The sequence below is a fragment of the Canis lupus genome, chromosome 30, assembly GCF_048164855.1.
Source record: "Canis lupus baileyi chromosome 30, mCanLup2.hap1, whole genome shotgun sequence".
NCBI classification, from domain to species: Eukaryota; Metazoa; Chordata; class Mammalia; order Carnivora; family Canidae; genus Canis; species Canis lupus.
This window is the reverse complement of record NC_132867.1, coordinates 9,319,861-9,343,326: the sequence shown is the minus strand read 5'-3', so window position 1 is coordinate 9,343,326 and position 23,466 is coordinate 9,319,861. Positions and strand designations below refer to the sequence as shown.

The following is a 23,466-nucleotide window of genomic DNA, read 5'->3' as shown; positions in this document are numbered from 1 at the left end:
AAAAAAATATATTACTTTTTCTCCCCTCATGTTACAATTAGATATTTTTCTTAAATATAAGTACATGAGCAGATGATTTAATGAGTAAATGCTACACCATTCTTTCTATTCTTTCTAATGTTTTTCTTATACTAATAACAAGTATTATTTTTCCTTTGTAATTAGTAGTTTTATTTTTTTAACTTTAAGTAGTTTTGTTTTAAAATTATATTCATGAGATCATATTACAAATAACAAAAACTGCAAAATGTGTTGTTCATGCTGGGAGAAGAGAAAAAGGCCACCTGTTAGATTAATATGTATGTGCATATGTGTTTGTGCATTTATGAGTATGTATATATCTGCTTATGTATATGTATAAATTCTACATAAATAATGGTTATAATGAAAGAATTAGTATTTCTTTAAGATTTTATTTATTTATTTGAGAGAGACAGCGAGAGAGGACATAAGCAGGGGTAGTGGCAGAGGGAGAGGGAGAAGTAGGCTCCCTGCTAAACAGGGAGCCTGATGCAGGGCTTGATCCCAGGACTCTGTGATCATGATCATGACCTGAGCTGGAGGCAGCTGCTTAACTAACTGAGCAACCCAGGTACCCCCAAAGTTAGTATTTTTGAGTTTCTGTGACGTTGCTAATAATCATTTAAAATTTTATTTATAGCCTATGGTAAATTACTTTTGAAGTGTGTGTTTCTGCTTCCCCACCTTATACCAAAGCTATTAAAACCAAACCATGCCAGTTATAAATATTTATAAAGCAACATCACATCATGATTTTAAAACCATATGTCACTTTTTCACTACTATGTAGTAGTGACTAATATGAGCTTTTTATTAATTCTTCAATTCCATGATTTATAATAAGAAGTGAACAGAGATGGAGATGTGTAACTTAAGAGTAACTCACAGGATACAAATGTCTTTGATTTGCATTACATTTACTTCATCTCAACTATGCATGATGCTTTCTTCACTATTTTCCCATTGATTGTGAAAGTATTTCTAAAGTAGTTCTTCTTCCAAAGAACTGTAAACAAACAAGAGCATTCACTGTCATCCATTCAAAATGGTAGAGCCCTGTGATAACAAAAGCAAATTTAGGACACATATTTATAAATCAAAATAAGAGTTAGGCAAAACTCCTAATTCTTAGAAGAAGGGTGGGAATTTACATGGAAAGAGACATTATCAAATTAGACTGCAAGATTGGCAGCAGGAAATGAGTCCTAACTTTACTTGCTTTTGCCTTCAATCCTTTCATAAGTGCCTTGCCTTTGAAAAGCAGAACACTGAATTAAACCCCCAGGCTGTTTCTTAAATTAATGGAGAAATTGCCCCTCCTTTTTCTCTCACCATTTTGAACTTCCGATGGAGGCCCACTCTGAGGTACATCTCGATTCAGTGGAACTACACTATCAATTAAAAAGGTATAGTCACCTAAATTCTTCTTGCATGAAAATTAATTAGCACTGGCCTCATGTAGAGAAAACAGAACTTTTGTTTTAGCAATACTCAGGAACATTACAGTCGTTTTCCATGATTGACCTTTCCTTGGTGTTTTGGTTAGCTGTTGTCTGCTCTTCCTTACTGATAATTTCTTATTATTTTTCTTTTTTTTCCACTTTGCTTCTTGGTTTATAATGAATTCTCTTTGAAGGAAAACCTCTTTATCAGACTTTTTTCCAAGTGTGACCTTGTATCAGTGCCTTTTAAAAAACATGATTTGATTGTATTCTATTTATATTAAAGCCAAAGACATTGTTGAATTCTCCCTAAAGTTAAGGATAAACTCTGTGGACTCTGGTTGAAACCTCTTATCAGGCCTCTCAACCCCTTCCCCAATGCTGTGTCACTACTTAAGATCTTTGAATTATGGAACCATCCTGGGGTAGATGAAGAGAACTATTAAAGCATGAAAAAGATTAATTTTTTTCATTAGATACAAAGAATGGATGCATAGGCTCAGAAATTTTCATTATAGAAAAATAAGACCAATGCTATTTCTTAACCTTTGATTTTGGGTTGAGCTGCATACCTGCAATACATGTTGTAAATTCATGTGGACCTTTTATAGGTTAGTGATTTTCTTTGTCTACAATTTAGTAATAATAATGCCTGAACTAAACCAATGTAACTTCTGAAAAGGCTGCACAGAACAAAACACAAAAGTAGTGAAGACTTGACAGGAAGGAATAAGTAAGGGTATATAACCAATACCTCTTTATTGTACTGCACTGGAAGAAATTTTGCAGTGGAGTGACTGGTCATTAGCTTTGTTTCATTTTCATGTTCTACACAATGACAGATTAATCTGAAATCAGGCTTTTATCATAACCAAATCAAGCGTTACAGTTTGGCTTTCCTTTGTGAATACTGACAATCCCTAACTTAATAATGGTTGACTTATGATTTTTAGGCTTTACATTCATGTGAAAGTGATACATACGCATTTGCTAGAAACCATACTTCCAATGTGAATTTGAATCTTTTCCTGAGATAGTGCTATGCCATGGGATCCTCCCTTCTGAAGGGGGCAATGGCAGCAAGCTGCAGCTTCCAGTCAGCCACGTGATCCTGAGGGTCACCAGCAGTACATTCACAAGTATTCTGTTTCCATACAACCATTCTGTTTTTCACTTTCAGTATAGTATTCAATACATCACATGAGGTATTCAGCACTTTATTACAAAACAGGCTTTGTGATAGATGATTTTATCGAACTGTTGGTGAATCTAAGTGTTCTGAGCATGTTTAAATTGGGCTAAGCTAATCTATGATGTTCAGTACACTGGGTATATTAAATGCATTTCAACATATGATATTTTCAAGTTAGGATATGTCTATTGGGACATAACTCTATCAGTCAAGAAAGATCTGTATACTAATATGCTGGTATATAGAGCTGGGACAAGGGTATGAGAGGCCTATGTTACTTTGAGGCAGTCCTTAACTTTTAGGGCTATGTAAGTATTGACCTGCACTTGTGTGGCCTGAGAGTGAGTACTTCCTTACATTTTGTGTTCTAGGTTTCTTATTCCCTTTATCTGGGTCTCAGCTAGTAGACTGTATTTGTATTATTGTGAGACTACCATGTAATGTTAGCACACTTGCTTTTGAAATGAGGCTAATCTATTAATGTATAGCATTAAAACATTTTACTCATAAAAACAAATTGCTATAGAACTATTCATCTTTCACTGTTAGAGTTTTTCACAACTTGGGATATTTGGATGATATATGTCTTGACTTAGGATACAATTAGTCCAGCATAGATTTTTCAGAAAATTAATATTTGAAAATCTGATTTTCTCTGACTTTTTTTTTTGAGACTTAAGAAAACACTTGATAAAGATAAAATTTTTTTTAGAACAAAGTGAGGGTTCATGTACTTGATGTGTGGTTTGAAAGTCATATAGACTCCACTAAAGTCTGAAATACCTCTGGTGCTTAATATACTGATTTATGCCATACAGGAGATTTCTGTGCCAACAACCTTGTTTCAGGATACATAGACTGTGAAGGCTTAATTCTACCTTTAAAAAGTGAAACAAATATAGAAGGACCACATTTTTCTGAGTTAAAAAGTCATTAAAAACAACAACAACAACAAACAACAACAACAACAAAGAAACCCCAAAACTCTATAAGGCTAAAAAGTAGGAACTCTGGTGAAGGTCAAGGCAAGGAAATTTCCTAGAGCACTTCATCATAATAAGGGAAATCTTCCTATCTCTAGACTTCTTGTTGGAACTGACTTATTCACTAGGCACAGAGCTATTAGGTGCCCATAAAATATAGTTTAGTTTATTTTAAAATGAGAAGAAAATCCAGCTATATAATATTTATACTAATATAATTATAAAATATAATTATTAATATTTTTAATTTAAAAAGACCATAAAAGCAACAGTTCCTAAGGCCAATGACAATCACAACACGGCTTTGTTCCCTGGCACTGGAGATTTATTTCCTGGTGAGAAGCATCGTGTCACCTGCCCATCTGACTTGGCCATGTGCCACCAGAGTTTGAAATTGAGGCACAATTTAAAAAGTGAGGTGGAAATTGGGTGTTAAAAACAAATAAGTCAAAAATTATAACAAATATCCATCTCATATAGTGGTTAAACATTATGAATCCTGAAAATTGATCTGCATTTGTATCAAATTTTAAGAAACTATTGAATGAAAGCTGCCATTTCCTGTCAGTATCAGACCTGTGTTTCTGGTAAAAGAGTGATAAGAGAGATATATTTGCTATCTGTGCTTGAGTGGACATGGAAACATACAGACAAACCAGTTTTTCATCCAGTTTGTTCCTCCATATTTAATACCAGAATTTAGTTAGTAAGGCTAAAATGATTTTCTGCAATATAGTGTTGCCAATTCTCCCTAAACTTACTGCTCTCTATTTAAGTCAGCTTTTATGATGTATATTAGTTTGCTGGAGCGCCTGTAACAAAGTACCACAGACGATGACATAAAGAATATAAATTTGTTTCCTTACAGGTTTGGAAACTAGAAGTCTGAAATCAAGGTGTTGGCAGGGTCACTTTCTTCTAAAGACTTTCTCTTTGGATCATATGTGGCTGTCAACTCTCTGTGTCTTCACATGGTCTTCCCTCTGTATGATTCTGTATCCAAATTTCCTGTTCTTATAAGGACACCATTCATATTGGAAAAGGCCCATTCTAAAAACATTATTTTAACTTAATTATCTCTGTAAAACCCTTATCCTCAAATATAGTCGCATTCTGGGGGTTATGACCTCAACATATGAGTTTTGGGGAGGACACAATTCATTCCATAACATAGGTAATCAAGATAGATTAAGTATACTGCTCTAAATACCTATTATTTTAATTATTATTACTACAGATTTTAATATTTAGCATGTGGCATGCCTTAATATGAACTATAATGTTGGAACAATGGAGGGTCTTGAGAGTATAGGTTTACATCATTTAAGGCCAGAGGAAATTCAAGTCACTGTGACAAATAGCATGATAAAAAACATTTATTTTTTTATTGTGATAGAGTCAATGTAGCATTTCCTATCAATAGGTATTTCGGTATTTCTAATATTGTGAGCATATATCACATCAAAATCACTAGGGAGGCTATTTTTTGGCTCTACCCATATCCACTAAAGCAGAATCTCTAGAGGGTAGAGGCCCAATTATCTGAAGTTTTATAAAACATTCCAGGTGATGCCAGTAATAATGATTTGAGAACTACTTTGGAGCCAAATAGTATTTATTTTCTTTTATTTTTTAATTTAATTTATTTTTAATTTAATTTAATGTTGCTATACACGGAACTTTTGTATCCCCTTAAAATTTGTGGGTTCATTAAAACCTAATTCCCAATGTGATGGTATTAGGAGGTGGGCGCTTTGGAAGGTGATTAGTACCCTTATAAAGGAGTCACCAGTTAGCTGCCTTGCCCCTTCCCCTATGTGAGAACACAGTGAGAAGACGGCAGTCTATGAACTAGGAAGTGGGCTTTCGCCACTCATTGGATCTGCACCTTAATTTTAGACTTCCCAGCCTCCAGAACTATGAGAAATAAATTTCTGTTATTTATAAGCTACCTCATCTATGGTATTCTGTTATATCAGCCCAAACTGACTAGGACAGTGTCTTTCAGATTCACAGAATTGGAATAATCATTCATCATATCTATTTAAAATTACTTGTATGGGCTTATCTATCTATCATCATCATCATTTATCTATATCTATCATCTAAAATACATTGCATGCTCTTGAACTCACCAACTAAACCAAGAACTAACACACTGATATCTACTTATGTTTTCTATTTATATCTTTTTATATGTAAAATGTGTATACATATACATATATACACACATAGAGGATATGTCTGTATATATATGTATGTCTCTCTGTATATACAGCCATATATGTGCATGTCTATCTATCTATATACAGCTTTAACTATTCAGAACTTTCTTTTTATAAAAAGGATGTAAGACTGTTGATAGTCTTCTAGGATTCGCTTATCTCCTTTTCCCTAAGGCCAAAATTACATTGAATTTCATTATTCTAAATTGTTGCAAATAACCTTTTATTTCTTCATTTTCACTGTTATAGGTATATTTGTTCAGTGTCACAGTTATAAGATTATATTGAAGTCATATACCATAATTTAATTATTCATTCTCTTCTTCAGTTAGGTTAATCTGCACTCATAAGTAGCCTTGCTAGTAATATTCATGCATATGCATCCAAGTGTACATGTGTGAGGGATATTCTTGGATATACATACTTAGAAATGAAAATGTTGAATAGCAGAATATGATAATGATAACTTTAAATAATGTTGCCAAATTATTTTCCAGTTTAGTTCTTTAAATTCAATGTTGAAGATAAACACAGTAGCACAAAATATTATCACAGTTCTTAATTTTTGTCAACTACATGGATATGAAATGGTTTCATTGTAGTGTAGATTTGCATTTCCCTAATCACAAAGAGGTTGAGCTTCTCTTTATATTATTCCTGGTCATCTGTGTTTCATCTCCTCTAAAATGCCTGTTTATGTCTTTTGCCTATTTTTCTACCATGTTGGTTTTTTTTGTTATTGATTTTTAGAAGAGTTTCTTTCCTTTTTATATACCCTTTATTTTGTTCCTTTGTCAGTTACATTATTGTAATATCTTGTACTAGTTTTTATTTTATATTTTCTTTTAACTTAAGGTACCTTTTGAAAAAGTTGAATTTTTAATTTAAATAGTCAATTTTGTCAATCATGTCTTATATAAATAGCACCTTTTCTGTCTTCTTTAAGAAAATCTATCCCAAGGTCAGAAACATATTAACTTATATTTTATACTAAAGCTTTGTTTTTGATATTTATGTTTTTGACCTATTTGGATAAAGTCTATAAATTATGAGGTAGGCATCTAATTTCCTATAGTTTTTTACATATATATCATTTTTCTTCACTTCCATTAATTGATTTTTTTAACTGATCTTGCATGCCACCTGAATCATATATTGTTTCCATGTATGACGTGTCTCTAAACTCTTTATAATATTTCATATGTTAATTTGTAAATCCCCAATACAAGACCATACTACCATATTTATTATAGCTTCATAATAAGACATGGAGAGAAAGTCTCCATTCTATTCTTTTTCTGCAAAAAATTCTTAGCTATTATTGACCCTTTAATCTTTTGTATAAATTTTAAAATCAGTCTGTCAAGCTTCAGAAGAAACCTTGTTGGTTTCAAGTGCCAAAAAATAAATAAATAAAAATCTTTTCAACCTGTGCACTTAACATGATCACAAAGAAATGCAAACAAGAATATGATTCTGGCCTCTAAAGCTACTCTATTGTTTTTTTTTTAAGATTTATTTATTTCTCATGAGAGATACAGAGAGAGAGAGAGAGGCAGAGACATAGGCAGAGGGAGAAAGAGGCTCCTCATAGGGAGCCCGATGGGGGACTTGATCCCAGATCCCAGGATCACACCCTGAGCCAAAGGCAGATGCTCAACAGCTGAGCCACCCAGGCATCCCTAAAACTACTCTATTGTAATCACAATATTTATACATATTTCATTTAGAACTATATTCTTAAGCAGTATTTACTTTGGGGTTTAAAAATCTACATTTGCTTAGGGGGTTAAAGCAAAATATTGTAATTTAAAGTTCATATTTTTCTCCTATATTTGTGGTTTGCTGATTGTGAAGATTTACAATGATGCTCTTTCAACTTCCTTTTTACAGCTGTAATGGACTATTTTCTTGAATGTTTCTTCATGCCTTTTTATTTTACAGATGTTCAAGTAGCAAGGACCATAGTTTTGGTTATAAGACAGTTATTTATTATTAATTGAAAATAAATGAACACTTCTTCCACAAACCTTAAAATTTTGTTAGCTAAATCTCAGTTGGTTTAATATTCATGATCTTCTTGATAATAACAGAATGTTAAGTATCACATCACCCTCATCCTTGTAAGGGAAATAATTTCTAAAACTGTATAATTTGGAGGCAGCCACAATATGGCAATCACAATAGACTCTACTTTCTCACTGCTTCATATATTCACTGGTTGTAAGTTAGGAAGCATGTAAATCTGTAGCAGCAATTTATGGAATAGAAATCTAGTGATCAAAAGGAGTTTGTGTAGTTTCTTAAAGGGCATTATTTATTCACGATACATAGCTTAGATAGTGGTAGAATTTGGCTTAGTGCATATGTATGTTACTTCATTGTACATCTTTTAGCAAAGAAGGTCTTTTTTTTTCAGTTCAAATTTCCTCAAGGACATAGAATGTGAGGACATTTAGTATTCTGGTACAGTGCACTCTGTTCTGCTAATCCTTTTTATGCGAAGAAGCTGGAATGTGAAAAGGTTGTAAAACAAGGAAACAAACTCAAATGGTTATTTCTTGTTTTAGTCTAATCTCATTATGATACAGCACCAATAAGCATCGTGGCTAAGATAATAAGAGTGCAACCACTCTACTTGTGTCTTAGATTCACTAAGACATAGATTCTAATTTACATTAAGTTAAAAAATATCTACAAAGCACAAAAGAAGAATTTAAGAAATGCAACTCATTCTTCTGACCATGTTCTCTGCAGTGAGTTTTGTTTGGGTTTAAGCTTTTATTTTGGACTGAAATCAGAAAAAGTTGGATTCTAGGACTTGAGATCTCCTCATTGAAAAAGCAGTAACAGAAGAGAGGGAGGAAAGCAAACTTAGTCATTGAGAAAAATTAAAATCCTCCCTGTAAATGAGGTTTGCACAGCATCAGACCACAAATGAGCAGCAACTGAAATCAAAGCCTGAGTCAAAAGCACACAGGACATACTGCAGGGCAAATTGGGTCTCCAATATAGGTGAGATCAATTTCATGCACAATTTATTAGTGCTGTCATGGATGGTCTGTGCTAAGACGGAATCTAGGTGAATTGAGTTATTTACCTACCACACACCAAGGAGTCTTTTAGAGCAATGTTTCCTAAACTTTCTTATTCCCTAGGGCACTTATTAAAAACACAGATTACCTTGCTCTGCCTTTTATCTACTGATTCAGAATATGTGGTGTGAGAATTTCAGAATCTGTATTATTAGTTAAGTTCAGAATTCTGCTCTGGAGAAAGGTAACAGAGGAACTAGCATAGTGCTAATCATATACGTTTGTGTGTATGTGTGTGTAGTAGTACTTTATAGAAAATAACACTTTAGTTTTTAAATATCTCCCTAAAAATGCATGAAACTTCAGGAATGATCTACTTACTAGTCAAGTGATTTTCCTACAAGTATAATGACAGCTCTGGCTTTTTATGTTTATTTTATTTATTTCTTTATTGTCATAGGAGCATCTATTGTCGAGTGAGACTAGGGCCTTCTTGTTAGCTAAAAAGAATATATTAAAGCCTCTATAGATTAAGTTCTAAAATTGTATTTTCCTCTGGTAAGTGCAAAAGGACAATTTAAAATATGCTTTTTACTTATTTCAATTAAATCAGCTAATGTGAAGGGAATTTCCCATGTCTGGTTTTCTCTATTGGTAAATAAAGTAGAAATGATTTAAAGCAACAATCAAAACATGGCACATTCTTTTTTTTTTTAATTTTTATTTATTAACATGGCACATTCCATTTAATAATTTTAGAATGTGTTTTTAGAGAGAAAACTTTTCAAAAGAGGATTTTGATTTAATTGTAGATGTAAAAATTATACAAACAAATTTTCCCTTGAAAATTAGAGTATTTTGCATATGCAGCATTTCTGTTTGGAAACATTTACTCCCTGGAAGGTGCTATATGTTTTACAGCAAGATATCCATTTTTCCAGTAGGAAGATAGGTACAAAGAGATTTAGCAACTTGCTTAGAGGCACACATCAGTCAATGGAAAAGTCAGAAGTAAAGGAGTGATTCCTCACTGACTGCCTGGCCTCTCATGGAAATGTGTTTGTTGCCATTGCTTTTTCTGAGACAACTTAGCCCTAGAGAAATCCACATTTCTTGCTTTCTTGTCCACAGTAGCCCTTCCTTTCAGCATTGTAGGTGTCAAAACTGCTTTTGAGGATGATTAGTCAAAATAAATGCTTCCCCCCCACATTTTAATCTTTGTAGAGCTTTTCCACAGGAGCCAATGTGAGGGGCAGATGCTCCACAGCACAAGCCTCATCTTTTCCTCCTCCTGTGACCACCTGCTTCCTGCCTCAGCACTTGGATCCACCTCACAGCCCAGCTGCTTCCTCTGTTCCAGGCCCCATGGCTCCCTCAGCCATGGCACAAGTGCTGTGTGAGCAGTGACCCTTGTGGCTTCCCTGTCATCATGCAGCTGCCTTCAGCCTGGGCACTGACTTTAACAGATTCCCCTCACATTTCTGCTGTCAGCCTGACGCCAGACTTCACAACTTCCCCGTCCATTTTGCTGGCCTCCTGCCTCTGTCAGGAGCTTCAGAGATCCTCAAACACGCCCCATCTGCCCACAAATGCCTCCCAATTTAATGGCTTTCCATATCCTTGGACTGTGCCCACTCTCATCTCTAAGGAGAGATCCAATTCCCCTCCGCCGAGGAGGAAATGAAGTGTAGAGAGCTTCTCCACAATACAGTTGACAATGTTGTTCAACTAAGCTTCAAATTAATTTGAATTTCGTGAAAATAAGCATTAAAAATATGCCTACATCATACTTAAGTCAGATGCAAAGGTTATCTCGCAGCAGGCTTAGAAGACAAGCATAATAAGAGATAGGTAGCATAATTACAGTAGAAAAAGTCCTACAATAAAAACTGAAATATGCCAGGGTACTGGTTCTCTAATTTATCCCTAAGTTTAGCAACATTTCTGGCCTTGGGAAGTCACTTTGCTGATCCAGGTCTCAAATGCCTCATTAATAAAATGTAAATTGTAAAATTTTGTCTGCCTAAGGATCATGGCCTTCTCCAGGTAAAGGTTTAAATTAAATGCATTATAAAAGCAAGATAAAAATATTTAACATTTAACAAAATTTGACATTTAATTCTGTTAAAAAGATAATACTTTATGTTATAGAAGTAATGTGAAAACAATATTTTGAAAATATATAAAATAAGAAGCAAATTCTTTTAATAAGATTGTTGGAATTTTTGTGTGGGGGGGGTACATAGAAAAATATATTCTTTCTCTTTCCCTCTTTCTCCCTCTCATATGCACAAAATTGTGTACTTTTAATTACCCCTTGCTTTTTCACTTATATTTTATATCATAATTTTAATTTTATTGTAAGTATAGTCTCATTTTATTTCCGTTTTTATCTTAATTGTAAAAGCTTATATTCTATTAAAAATTCTCTTTTGATTTGAATTTTTGGTTTTCATAAGGTTAGAATCATAGAAATTCATTAAGTACTCATTACGTTGTAGATTCTGTTGAAATTATTTCCACATAATATCTTATTTGATGAACATTTAATATTTTAATAATCTGTTTTATTTCCAAAATGCTTAAATAAAGTAGCTTACAAGAAATGTAAAATAACATAATGAAAATAGCACCTGAGAAAATCATTGTGTTAGGAAACTAAGCATAGAAAAAAATAAACTGAAGCAAGAAGTATGAAATGAATGCATGAAGTTTTATACATTCATTAGCAATGTACATCAAATTAGATTTGGGGGTTTTTAACAGCCAAATAGGAGGAAGAGAGCATTGGTTAGCATGAGGGTATAATTATTTACTCAATTCCTTGTATTACAAAATGAAATCAACCAAACCCTGAAAATGCACAGCCTTTTATTGAGGAGATACAGCTCAGACAATAAGGATATTTGTTTATATACTTTTACTATGATTTTTAAAGTAAAAAATATGAACATATTTATAACTCTTGATACATATTACCAAATTTCTTCCCCAGACCAGCACTGGGCATTGATTGTCACACAAATCGTCCAATGCAATAGGTGGAAACATCTCTTTGTTTCATTAATCTCTATTTTTTTTTTTATTTTAGTAAGATTGAATATTTTTTCTCATTGTGTTTGCCTCTTATGAGTAAACATGGAGTTTGTTAAGATCCACCTATTAGATTGAATTTTCCACAACTGAGGTATTTATATCTAAATCAAATGTGATTGATTATGACAGGATCTAGTCCTTCTTTGTGTGTAATTTTTTTTTTTTTTGCAGAAATATCTCAGTTTTGATATGCTCTTGGTTTTTACTGTATTACTTAAAGTTGAAGAAAAAGGGAGCAGATAACAGGATGACAATGCATTTTGGCTTTTTGTTTATTTAGGCCAAGCAGACCTCCAGCAAGATTGAAAACTAGAAATACTTTACATTTTGGACTGGATTCAAACTTTTTGTTAATTGTATTTTCAATCACAGGTAAGTGTTTTCTCTCATCTGATGGCAATCAATCTTTGCTATAACCTACTAGTAAAAAAGCCTTTATCTAATTTTCTAATGATACTTTTTCCTGTTGTCAAATCTTTCAGGAACAATATTAGATCTGTGAATAATATTATGTGAACACACTATTCTTATCACTTGCTTTTTTCTGTTGTGTTGATTCCAGAAGAATTTAAATCATCTGCAAAAAGGGTGGGTAATTTTTTTTTTAAGTGGTGATGTTTCATAAGTTATGCTAACATTTATTTTACAAACAAAGCAGCATGTTTTCAAGCACTGCTTTTAATCAGATAGCTCTCTTAGCATGTGGCCTATTTAACCTAGAGCCTTCTATAAAGATGTATTTTTGAATGTTTCCAAGAAATGCTAGACACAGTCCTCTCAGAAAGGCAACCCGCTCATATTCCATCATGTTGACTGCATCTGCCCCAGACACATGCTGTGTGTGCTTGGATTGCTGGCGTCAGGAGAAAATCGCCTCTGCCACATATTGTGATGCTTTGCTTGGAAATATGTATTTGTAAATATCCTACCCTATATTTTCTATACCAAGATAACAGTATAGAAAAAAAGAGCACATGCTTCTAAATCTGGTCTAGGCCTTTAGAAGATTACTACCTGATTTTTTGCTATAGAGCTTGATGGAGATGGAGAATGTCGATAAGCCTGGGGGATAGAGCAAAACAACAAAGAAAAGAATTTGAATTCTTTAGTCTGAAGAGAAGGTTGGAAGGTTAAAGACTGTCTTATTAATGGAATTCAAGTTATATAGAAGTTTTGTAATTGAGTCAAAATGAATTAACCTTTCTCAAAGGCAATTTTGATTTCTGTCCCAGTGTCTTTAAATAAGAGAAAGTGGGGGGAAGTGTGGAGAAGGATGGGATAATAGAATGTCTGTGCGTATGGGCAACTTTCCTGGGGTTTCCTTTATCTCACCTTCTGATAGTGCTCTAAGGACTCCTGGATCTAATTTTTCCCCTTTCCTTTCTATCTATCCTTTTACCACTTCCATCCAGAATGAAACATTGTCCTGACAAAACTGTCCCATGAGCACTACTGCAAAGAGATATTCAGAGATTGATACCACCGCCTTCTGATGTTAGAATGAGAGTAATCAGCTTGTCAGAAGTTACCAAGCAGGATTTTAATTTGGTCTAAAGTAGACATATCTGACAGTGATGGTTGTTAAACATAGGAGAGCTACTGGGGAAGGTAGCTATGCATTCCTTTCTCTGCGTCAGAGTAGCCAGCTTTATCAGTCTAGAGAAAGTTGATTTGAAAAGCAAGAAATGCCTTAAAATGGCTCGTCAAACTTTCCGCTTCAGTTTATAGTATCCAGGCTATATAAATATCTTTTAATATAGACTATTCATAGTGTTCTATTAATTCTAGAAAATATTGTGCTGGATCATTTTCACCAATTTTCATCTTGGCCTTGCCATTTTAGTTTAAAATCAAACCTGGAGGTGGATTCATTGTTGTTATTGATCAAGATTATATTCTAAATGGTCAAAATATACTTAAAAAGTAAGAGTGTATGTGTTTTTGGAAAACAAATGCAAGCCTATCCTTCTAAATTGTCTTAGTTGTCAAATTAGATCAAAGTTATCTTCAGATTCGTCTGATAATCAGCACTAGATGATTACCAAGTGAAGTACTCTAGATATAAAGCTGGTAAAATTTATGTCTAATATGTCTAATACACATACTATTTTTGATGTTTTTGATGCCTTCTCATATAAATATACAATATTTACTACTTTCTCCCTTAGACCATAATGAAAATCTGTTAATTAAGTAAAACTAAGTTTAGTAGGTATGTGGCAGTAAATGAGAATATCATCCTTACAGAGTCTTAGTGTCTTAGTTATAAGAAGATAGTCTCATCAACAGTGCAAGAAAAGTTCCCTTTCTCTACATCATCTCCAACACCTGTTGCTTCTTGTGTTGTTGATTTTAGCCATTCTGACAGGTGTAAAGTGGTTGTTGTTTTGATTGGCATTTCCCTGATGATGAGTGATGTTGTGCATCTTTTCATGTGTATTTGTCCATCTGAAAATCTTCTTTGGGAAAATGTTTATTCATGTCTTCTCATTTTTTTTTTTGTCTTCTCATTTTTAATCAGATTGTTTGTTTTTGGGTTTTGAGTTCGAATCTTTATAGATTTTGAACACTAACCTTTTATCAGATATGTCGTTTGCAAATATCTTTTCCCATTCCATAGGTCGCCTTTTAGTTTTGTTGATCATTTTCTTCTCTGTGCAGAAGCTTTTTATTTTGATGTAGTCTAGTTTATTGTTGTTTTTATTTTCCTTGCCTTCTGAGACACATCTAGAAAAAAGTTGCTACTGCCAAAGACAAAGAAGTTACTGCCTGTGTTCTCTTCTAGGAGTATACATAAAACTAATATTACACTGTATGTTAATGAACTGGAATTTAAATAAACTTTAAAAAATATATGTATAGACTTCTAAGCCTGTCCTGGATGATTTTAAGACAGATATTCATGGTTGGGAACTTGTAGGGATTGTCCAAAGTTTAGGATAGAATGTTTGGATTTGTGGATACTGGGAGATAAAAGTCTTCATTGAGAGAATGATGAGCAAGCTGTTAGTTTTGATAAGCAAATTCTTTAGTTAGTACAGTCTTACCTTGAGGTAGCAGATACTTTATGGAGAAAGAAGTTAAATTATTAATGGCTTGGTCTCAGAATTGTTTACCAGAGAGACAGGAGAGCATACCTGGCCCAGCATTAATACAGGGCAGAGAATTATGCCTCTTTTAACTTTTTGATTTTATATTGAATCTCTCAAATCAGTAGCAACAGAATAGAGAGCTAAAATTCTCAATTATCATTTTTATAAGCAGATGAAAGCTTAATTTTAAGATTCTTCATTTTTCCTTCCTAATGAAAGAACAATTTATTTTCATGTTTCCTTTATCTAATATTAGTGATTCTACTGAGGTTTCTAGCTAATGCAAGATATTAAATCATAGTATAATTTTTAATACATGAATTCTATGTTGAATGGTGCTGAAGCAAAATTCTAAACCTTCTTGAAGTTTGCACATCCCAATTGATTTTAAGAATATTCATTAAGACCATGATTTGATGGGCAGCCAGGGTGGCTCAGCAGTTTAGCACTGCTTTTAGCCCAGGGCCTGATCCTGGAACCCTGGGATCGAGTCCCACGTCAGGCTCCCTGCATGGAGCCTGCTCCTCTCTCTGCCTGTGTCTCTGCCTCTCTCTCTCTCTCTCTCCTCTCTGTGTATTCTCATGAATAAATAAATAAAATCTTAAAAAAAAAAGACCATGATTTTAAATAATGTAAGAATTAAGGATAAAGCTAGGCAGTGAAATGTGCTTACAGAATATTTACTAGGAAAACTTCTTATTAAAATAATGTATTTTCCATGTTATTGGATAGAGGACAGAATATAAAACAATACTTATAAATCTAAAATACTGGCTAATTGGCATAATACTTTGTATAAAATGTTATGAACAACAAATATTTTGAATTAGTATTAAATATTTAATATTAATAGAAAAAAACTTTAATGTTTGTTCAGCAATAATGAAATGAATAGATGAGTGACTAAACAGACATATAACCTTTATAGTAATGTTTATGAAAACCTTTTGGGTTATGAAAAACTGTATATAGAATAATTTAAGTATAGTAAATCAGGAAAAATTACATTTGCAGTATGTATAGTCTTATGGCAGACATTGTGAGTTGCTTGCCTAATATTGTTTTTTTTAAAAAAACACTAAGTAGTTAAAGGGGAGAATGCCCTATTAAATACTATCCTGGCCCAAGTCCCTCTAAGGTAAGGTTGACCAAATGATATTCTGCTATGATTTCTGGGAAACTTACACTTTACTGACATAAGCATTGTCTCATGGTCTTTGATGCTTCCTTCTTTCTGGGTGGAATGCTGGGAGTAGTTATCTTGCCAGGATCAAGTTGCTATGAAAATAAAGCTGTACAATAAGGATGGAGGAGTAGAGAGAAGGGGAATTTTCTTTGGAAGTGCTGTAAAAGTCCTGAACTGCCTATCTCTACACAACTTGTTATATCAAGACAAGCAAAACAATAACCAAAAATTTGGGAAATACCAGGAAAATTTTTTGTTAAGCTATCATAATAGGTTTTCACTGCATGCTACTGAACATAATCCTTAGCTGCTGTAGATCTCAATTCTGCAAATAAACACACAAATGGAAGAAAATGCTTCTAATATTAATTGTAATTTCTGTGTTGTAATTGTGGACTATTTGAAAAGCTATAATTTTCTTTTTACTACACATTTTTAACCATACACAAGGAGATATTTTACTAGTGGAAATTAAAATAACTATATTTGTATATATTAAAAATAAATATATTTTTATTAAGGTATAGATTTATAGGGTGACAAAGTTAATATATCTATATATTATCATGACACAGATGAGATATACATGAAAAGACATAGAGAACATGATGTCTTACCAAAGAAAAGTCTATTAGGTAACAAATATATTTTTTAAACATAGTGAGAGTCTGTCCAAAGAAGTCTAACAAATGTACAGAGAAATAAAATTCAACAACTCTAAGCAGAGAAATATGAAATTTCTTTTTCTTTTTTAGGTTGTTAATGAATTTAATTCAATATATAGGCTTGTAGCACATTATGTTTAGCAATGTCCAAGGACAATTAATAAATGCTCCTAAATATATGTGAGGGTGGTGGCAAGGTGAATGGAAAGGGGGTTATTATGTTGATCAGCCCTTCAAAAAATGATTCACAAAATAGTCCAAAGCATTATTAGTGGTTCTTTGAAGAGTGTTCTTTATTTGGCTCATGATTGGTCTCTTGTAGTGTTAATAATTTTGAAATGAAACCTGCTTTTGTTTTGTTATGAAGTAATCATTTTAATGAGAAGCTCTGCTAGTTATTGCACTCCTTCTGGTGAGGATTTCTTTATTTTTATTCCCATGACTCTAGATCCCGCAGCCCCTCCCTGTGATAATTTAGGAGTAAAACAAATGAATGCATTTGTTCTGCTCAAGTGGTTTTTATGTCAAAAATATTTGAGAAATATTGAGAATAGTTCTTAAAGTGTAAGATATTCAAGTTTGAGGTAAGAGAAGGTCATATCATAAACTTTACCTATGGAGATTTATTTTCTCTTGTTCTGTAAGCCATTTTAACAGCACGGGCTGGACCTCTGTGGATATCACATTACTCCAATACCATTACAGGAGGTTAAAACAATCAAATTCAATATTTCTTTCTGAAAGTGTTTAAAGTAATTTTAGAGGCCACACCAACAGGGCACCAATATTTATATAAATGTTAGAGCTAGAAGATTGATCACTTTATCTACTACTTTTATTTTATGAAGGACAAAACCTAGTACCTCTTCAGTCCCAAAGTGAAGTACTCTCATTTTCCCCGACATTTCAATCTCTTTCTCACCACAGGACCAGAACACACTTTGCTGCCTTTTGCTTGCATACAACCCAATTGCTGGATAACGCACTCTCTCCAGGAAGCTGTCCCTGAACCCTGCCCTCCTACAAGTGTGGTTAGGTTTCTTTCTTTGTTCTCTGAGAGAAACCTGTATGCCATTTCTCTTGTTAGTTGATACTTGGTTCATAATTGCTATTTTGCTTTTCTTTTTGGGCCCTCTAGATTGTAAACCTCACTGGGGAAGGTTAGGGACTCAGTTTTTTTTTTGTCATCGTGGCTCTAGTGCATAGCAAAATAGCTTGCATAGAGTAGGTGCTCAAACATATTTATATATTGAATGGATTACTTCCTAAAATTACGTGTCTGTAATTTTATGTTCTGTGTAAAATATCCAAATACCTATGTATAAAGGCATAAAATTTTGGAATGCCTGGGTGGCTCAGTTAGTTGATCCGACTCTTCATCTCAGCTCAGGTCTTGATCTCAGGATTGTAGTTCAAGCCCTGCATTGGGCTCCACATTGGGTGTGGTATCCTATGTAAAAAAATAATAATGATAAAGAAGCAAAAAATATTATTTTGAGGATATTAAATTATAGGTGAAAAAAGCTATAATTGTTTCACTTGAGCAAGAAAAGTGGCTTCTTTTGATTGCATGTAACTAGAAAAAAACAATTTTATTCTAAACTATGAAGTTTGAATTTCTCAAGAAACATTGCAGTTCTGGGTGGAAGCAGTTTACATTCATCTGGAAAAATTGATAAATTATTATACTTACACATGGAATTCTAAGCTGCAATGAGGATAAATGAACTACTGTCCTACATGCAACAATGTGAATGAATCTCATGAAAATAATAGTGAAAGAAGCACAAAACTAAAAAGAATATATTTATTATTCCACTTATATTGTATCCAAAAGTAGGTAAAACTAATTTATGATGTTGGAAGTCAGAATAGCTGTTATCCTTTGTAGGACTAATGACAGGAAGGAGGGATGAGGGCATTTCTGTGGTGCTGATCCTGGTTAGGCTTCTTGTTACAGCTGTGGTATCATAGGTATTCACCTGTATAAATTCATTGTGATGCACAATTATAGTTTGTTTACCTCTTTTTTTTTTAGTTTGTTTACCTCTTGTGCCCACCTTTATTACAATAAAAGTACATAAATATGCCTCCGTCTCCACATACTCCAAATCTTTCAAATTTAAGGGCCAATGAAATAGAACTGACCAATAAGATAAAGAATATTTCAAAATTATACATATACACACCACTTTATAATCATTGCCATTATTGTATCATCCAGCTAAATATTTTTTTCTCATATAGTTTGTACCAAGTCATGTAAATTAAAGCTTTGTAAATATGAATAAAGCTTTGTAAGATGACTACACCTGGTGAATATCAAAATCACATGTGAAAGCTTCCTTGGATTTCAAGTCACTACAGCTTTACCCAACGCTAAAATGTCTTACTTTACCAAGCTTATTATTTCCATATAAAGTACAGCTATTCAAATTACATAGACTATATTCACTTAAATATTGATTACAACTTAAGCAGTTTTCATGTTTTTGCTAATTTATAAAATTAGAGTATACCCAAAATCTATCAGATGCCTTTGATGCCCAGCCCTGAAATTCCTTGATCCACAAGAGTTTGCCTAGAGTTTTGGATAGTACACTGTAGACTCATAGCTTCCCACTCCAAGGGCCTGCTTGTTACTCTTCTCCAATAAAGGATTTCTGAAGTATTATAGGAATTTTGAAGGAGTTAACATGACTCATTACTCAACACCTGGCAGATGGGAGCCTGTAGATAAATGCTCCATTCTTCCCAACTATCCCTGAGACTATTGCACTATGTTTTGGAGTTCCAGTTGATGTACACTCTATTGGCTTTTCTACCTACCATAGCCCCCATTTCTCTACTTTCTCCTTGTGTTTTCATGTATCATTTCATAAATAGACTATCTGAACCAATGTTTTTGCCTCAGAACCTTCATGGGGGAGCCACAAGGATACTCTTCTTTTATGATAGCATGCACTTATCACTTAAAACATTTTAAAATTATGATTTGTCTTTATTGATTTGTCTTTATTCTTACATTATTTTCTGAATTTCAGGGACATAGAGTTTCAGTAGACATGGAAATCATAAGACAGAGTTCCATTCCACCACTTTTCAGCATTTTTATGAAAATACAGCCAGTTGCTATAAACAGAATAGGAATTTTTTTTTAAAGATTTTATTTACTTATTCATGAGAGACAGAGAGAGAGAGAAAGGCAGAAACACAGGCAGAGGGAGAAGCTGGCTCTGGCTCCATTCAGGGAGCCTGACGTGGGACTCGAGCCCTGGTCTCCAGGATCACGTCCTGGGCTGAAAGTGGCACTAAACTGCTGAGCCACCTGGGCTGCCCAGAACAGGAAAATTTGAGGAAAACTTCCTCCTCCTATTTTTTTCTCACTCTTCTTCAAGAAAAAGTGACCGAAAATAAATTAGTAGTACCTTTCCTCAGTGTTAAAGATATATTGCTAGGAATATGTAGTTAAAATGCCAGGGAGATCCATTAATATATTATTAGCCATTACCTCGCAGCCACAGGCAAATGTCTCCAACCTCATGAAAAGCTCTTGAGAGAATTGTCCAACAATGAATTCACAGGGAAGCCTCCCACTTCTCCTGTCTGCTTTTCAGTCCATGTAAGCCTTGTTTTTGAAAATCACAGTATTAGTTCTCTAGAGCTACCATAGCAGAATACCACAGACTGGTTGGCTTAAAAAATGAAAATGTATTTTCTCACAATTCTAGAAGCTAGAAGTCCAAGATCAAGATGTCAGCAGAGTTCATTTCTCCTGAGGCCTTTCTTAGCTTGCAGGTGGCTTCTTTCTTGCTGTATCCTCACATGGCCTTCCCATCTGTGTGGACATTCCTTGTATCTCTGTATGTCTTGATCTCTTACCATAAGGACACCAGTCATATTGGATTAGGCCTCAATTTAGTAACCTCTTCGAACGCTTCTGCAAACATAGCCACATTTTGAGGTACCAGAGGGTCAAGCTTCAACATAAGTATTTTAGGGAGTCATAATTCAACCCATTAGAGCCACCTTCATTATAGAAAACACAATGGTAGAATTCAAAGAAAGTAAGGTAGGAGGCTGGCCATTGATGTGGCTAAGCAGAAAAATGAAATAGAAGGATCTGCTCAGGCTAGATACACATAAAATTGAGGAGAAGGATGAAAAATAGAAGCCAAGGTCAGTAATAAGGAAGGTGACTTTTCTAGAGTTTAATGTCACCTCTGCTGTTTTGTTTTTTTTTTTTAATTTTTATTTTTTGGCTACCACATATTCAGGAAGCCTCACAGTCTTCTACATTACATTACAAAAGTATTCATCAGTTTTTCAGATTGGCATTACAGAAAGAGTATAAGGTTTAGATATATACGCTCCAGAGATTTTGGGTTCCATATCTATCAGCAACCAGCTCTGATTAGTGTGCCTGCTGCTTAATCTCATGAATCTTTTGATTCTTCATTATGAACTAAGGATAATAAAATCTCTTTTAAAGAATTCATGTGAGATATAAGTGAAACAATGCATATAAATTACCAACCACATAATAGATTTTAATAAATGCTCAATTTTTATATGCATGTTCACATTATTTTACAAATCCTGAGAAAATAGTTTATAAGCCATGCAAATTTTGAAAGAGTAAAGAAGGCTGAAACAATGGAAATTTTTGGTGGCCAGGGGCATGAGAATACTTAGGAGCTTAACAATAGAAACAATAGAAAATATTCAGAAATGAAAGGATACAGAGGCTGAGTAGAATTTTAAATTTTTCCCCACTATTCTTTGCTAGTGCATAAGGTTATGTGGAAGGACATGGGTAGAAATGACATTGTTTATGGAAGCCTGTAATAGCAGCTAATCAGGCACCAAAAGATTAATCAAAGGAATTCATGCTCATCCTCAGAGAACATTAGCTTGCCAATCATTCTATATTGCCACTCTGACGTTATATAGGAACCTGGAAGGCAAAAAATGAGCATCTCTTTACAGAGCTTTGTGATTGTTTGTTAATGCTTCTAGTTGCTTCCTTTCTGTACTTTTCTAGGCATTTGCCTAATGGATTTGGGGTATTTACAGTTGTACAGCCATGGATTTGAGCCATGCAGAGAAAATACCTAATGTTTGCTCCCTGCACATACTAAGAAAGCACACGTGAGTGTCTTTTAAAATTATGAACAACTACAATAGAACAAATCAGGTTAAGGCAGAGTCTAAATCATACTTTAAAGTAGCAGAACAAATAGGTGCAGAGCTTACTGATGGTTAGCCATTTTGCACTGACTACTGCCATATGATGCCCAAAATATTGCTACTTCAGTTTTTTTACATATTTTATTTATTTATTCATGAGAGACACACAAAGAGAGGCAGAGACATAGACAGAGGGAGAAGAAGACTCCCTGCAAAGAGTAGAATGTGGGACTTGATCCCAGAACTCTGGGATCACAACCTAAGCCAAAGGTAGATGCTCAACCACTGAGCCACCCAGGTGTCCCTGCTCCTCAGTTTTGTGTGTGCATTCTAAGCATGTCACTCTTTCCTATACTAAAAATAATTCAGACATTATAATTTAGCTCAGTAGATAAACCTCTGAAAATTTGCATTTTTCATACGTTTTATTGTTAATTGCCCAATACCTGCCAATTTAGGGCATACTAAATAATGCTCAAAAGCTGAATGGTTTTCTCTCCATTTCTTTTTGGTTGTGCCTCATTAAATTATAGTGTAGGAGATACTATGACATAATAAAGGCACACAAAGATGTATTGGAAAATCACAAGAATGAAAGATGAGATGACAACTATAAAAGGCTTGAAAAGATGAGAACAATGATGATGTAAAGAGGACAAGTGAAAAAAGAGATTATCACACTATCAGGACTTCTTTGTGATCACTTCCAACCTCTATCAATGTAACTGGCTTCAGAATAGTATATTTACCTTTGAGGATATGTTCATGCTTGACTTTTGCCCTGAATTTTTGTGATTTTATTTAATCAGGCACAGTTTGTTTAGATCATATTCAGCCTTTGCTCATTTAAAAAAAAAAGATTTTTTCATGTACGCAAAAAGTCATGGCACATAACTCTAAAGACTTTACAAACAAGTTCTCTCCATATCAACAGGATAATCACTATTTTAGTTACAGTGGGGAAAGGAAGAAGAATCCTTTAAATTAATAAAATGATTCACATTTAGAAAAGGCTCTTAGACTTTGCATTTTACATTAATAGTTTTGGCCAAAGAAGTTAAGTATTTACTAAACTAGTAATATTTATTGGTGTCACCAAGAGCAACAGTACACACTTCTCCATAAAAATACAAATACCGTATTCTGGAATTTTACATTACTGTGTTGAGAGTACATAAATTTGACCTTGTAAAGTCCAAAAATATTCTTGTGATGCACCCCTAGAGAATAAAGAAGTAGTTTAAATTCAACATGCAGGTATACTAATTTAAAAGCACACTTTATTAACAATAGCAATAACAAAAAACAGGATGAAAAAGTGGGTAGAGATATGCAACAT

The 23,466-nt window shown here is 33.8% G+C and overlaps 1 long non-coding RNA gene across 1 annotated transcript in view; it reads left to right on the top strand.

Annotated features, from left to right (window-relative positions):
• Positions 1-12,269: 12,269 nt before the first annotated feature.
• Positions 12,270-23,466, top strand: part of LOC140621452 (uncharacterized) — an 85,294-nt gene continuing 74,097 nt past the window's right edge. The window contains exon 1 of the long non-coding RNA XR_012021154.1: positions 12,270-12,366. This is a non-coding gene — a long non-coding RNA (uncharacterized lncRNA). The remainder of the gene's footprint in view (positions 12,367-23,466) is intronic.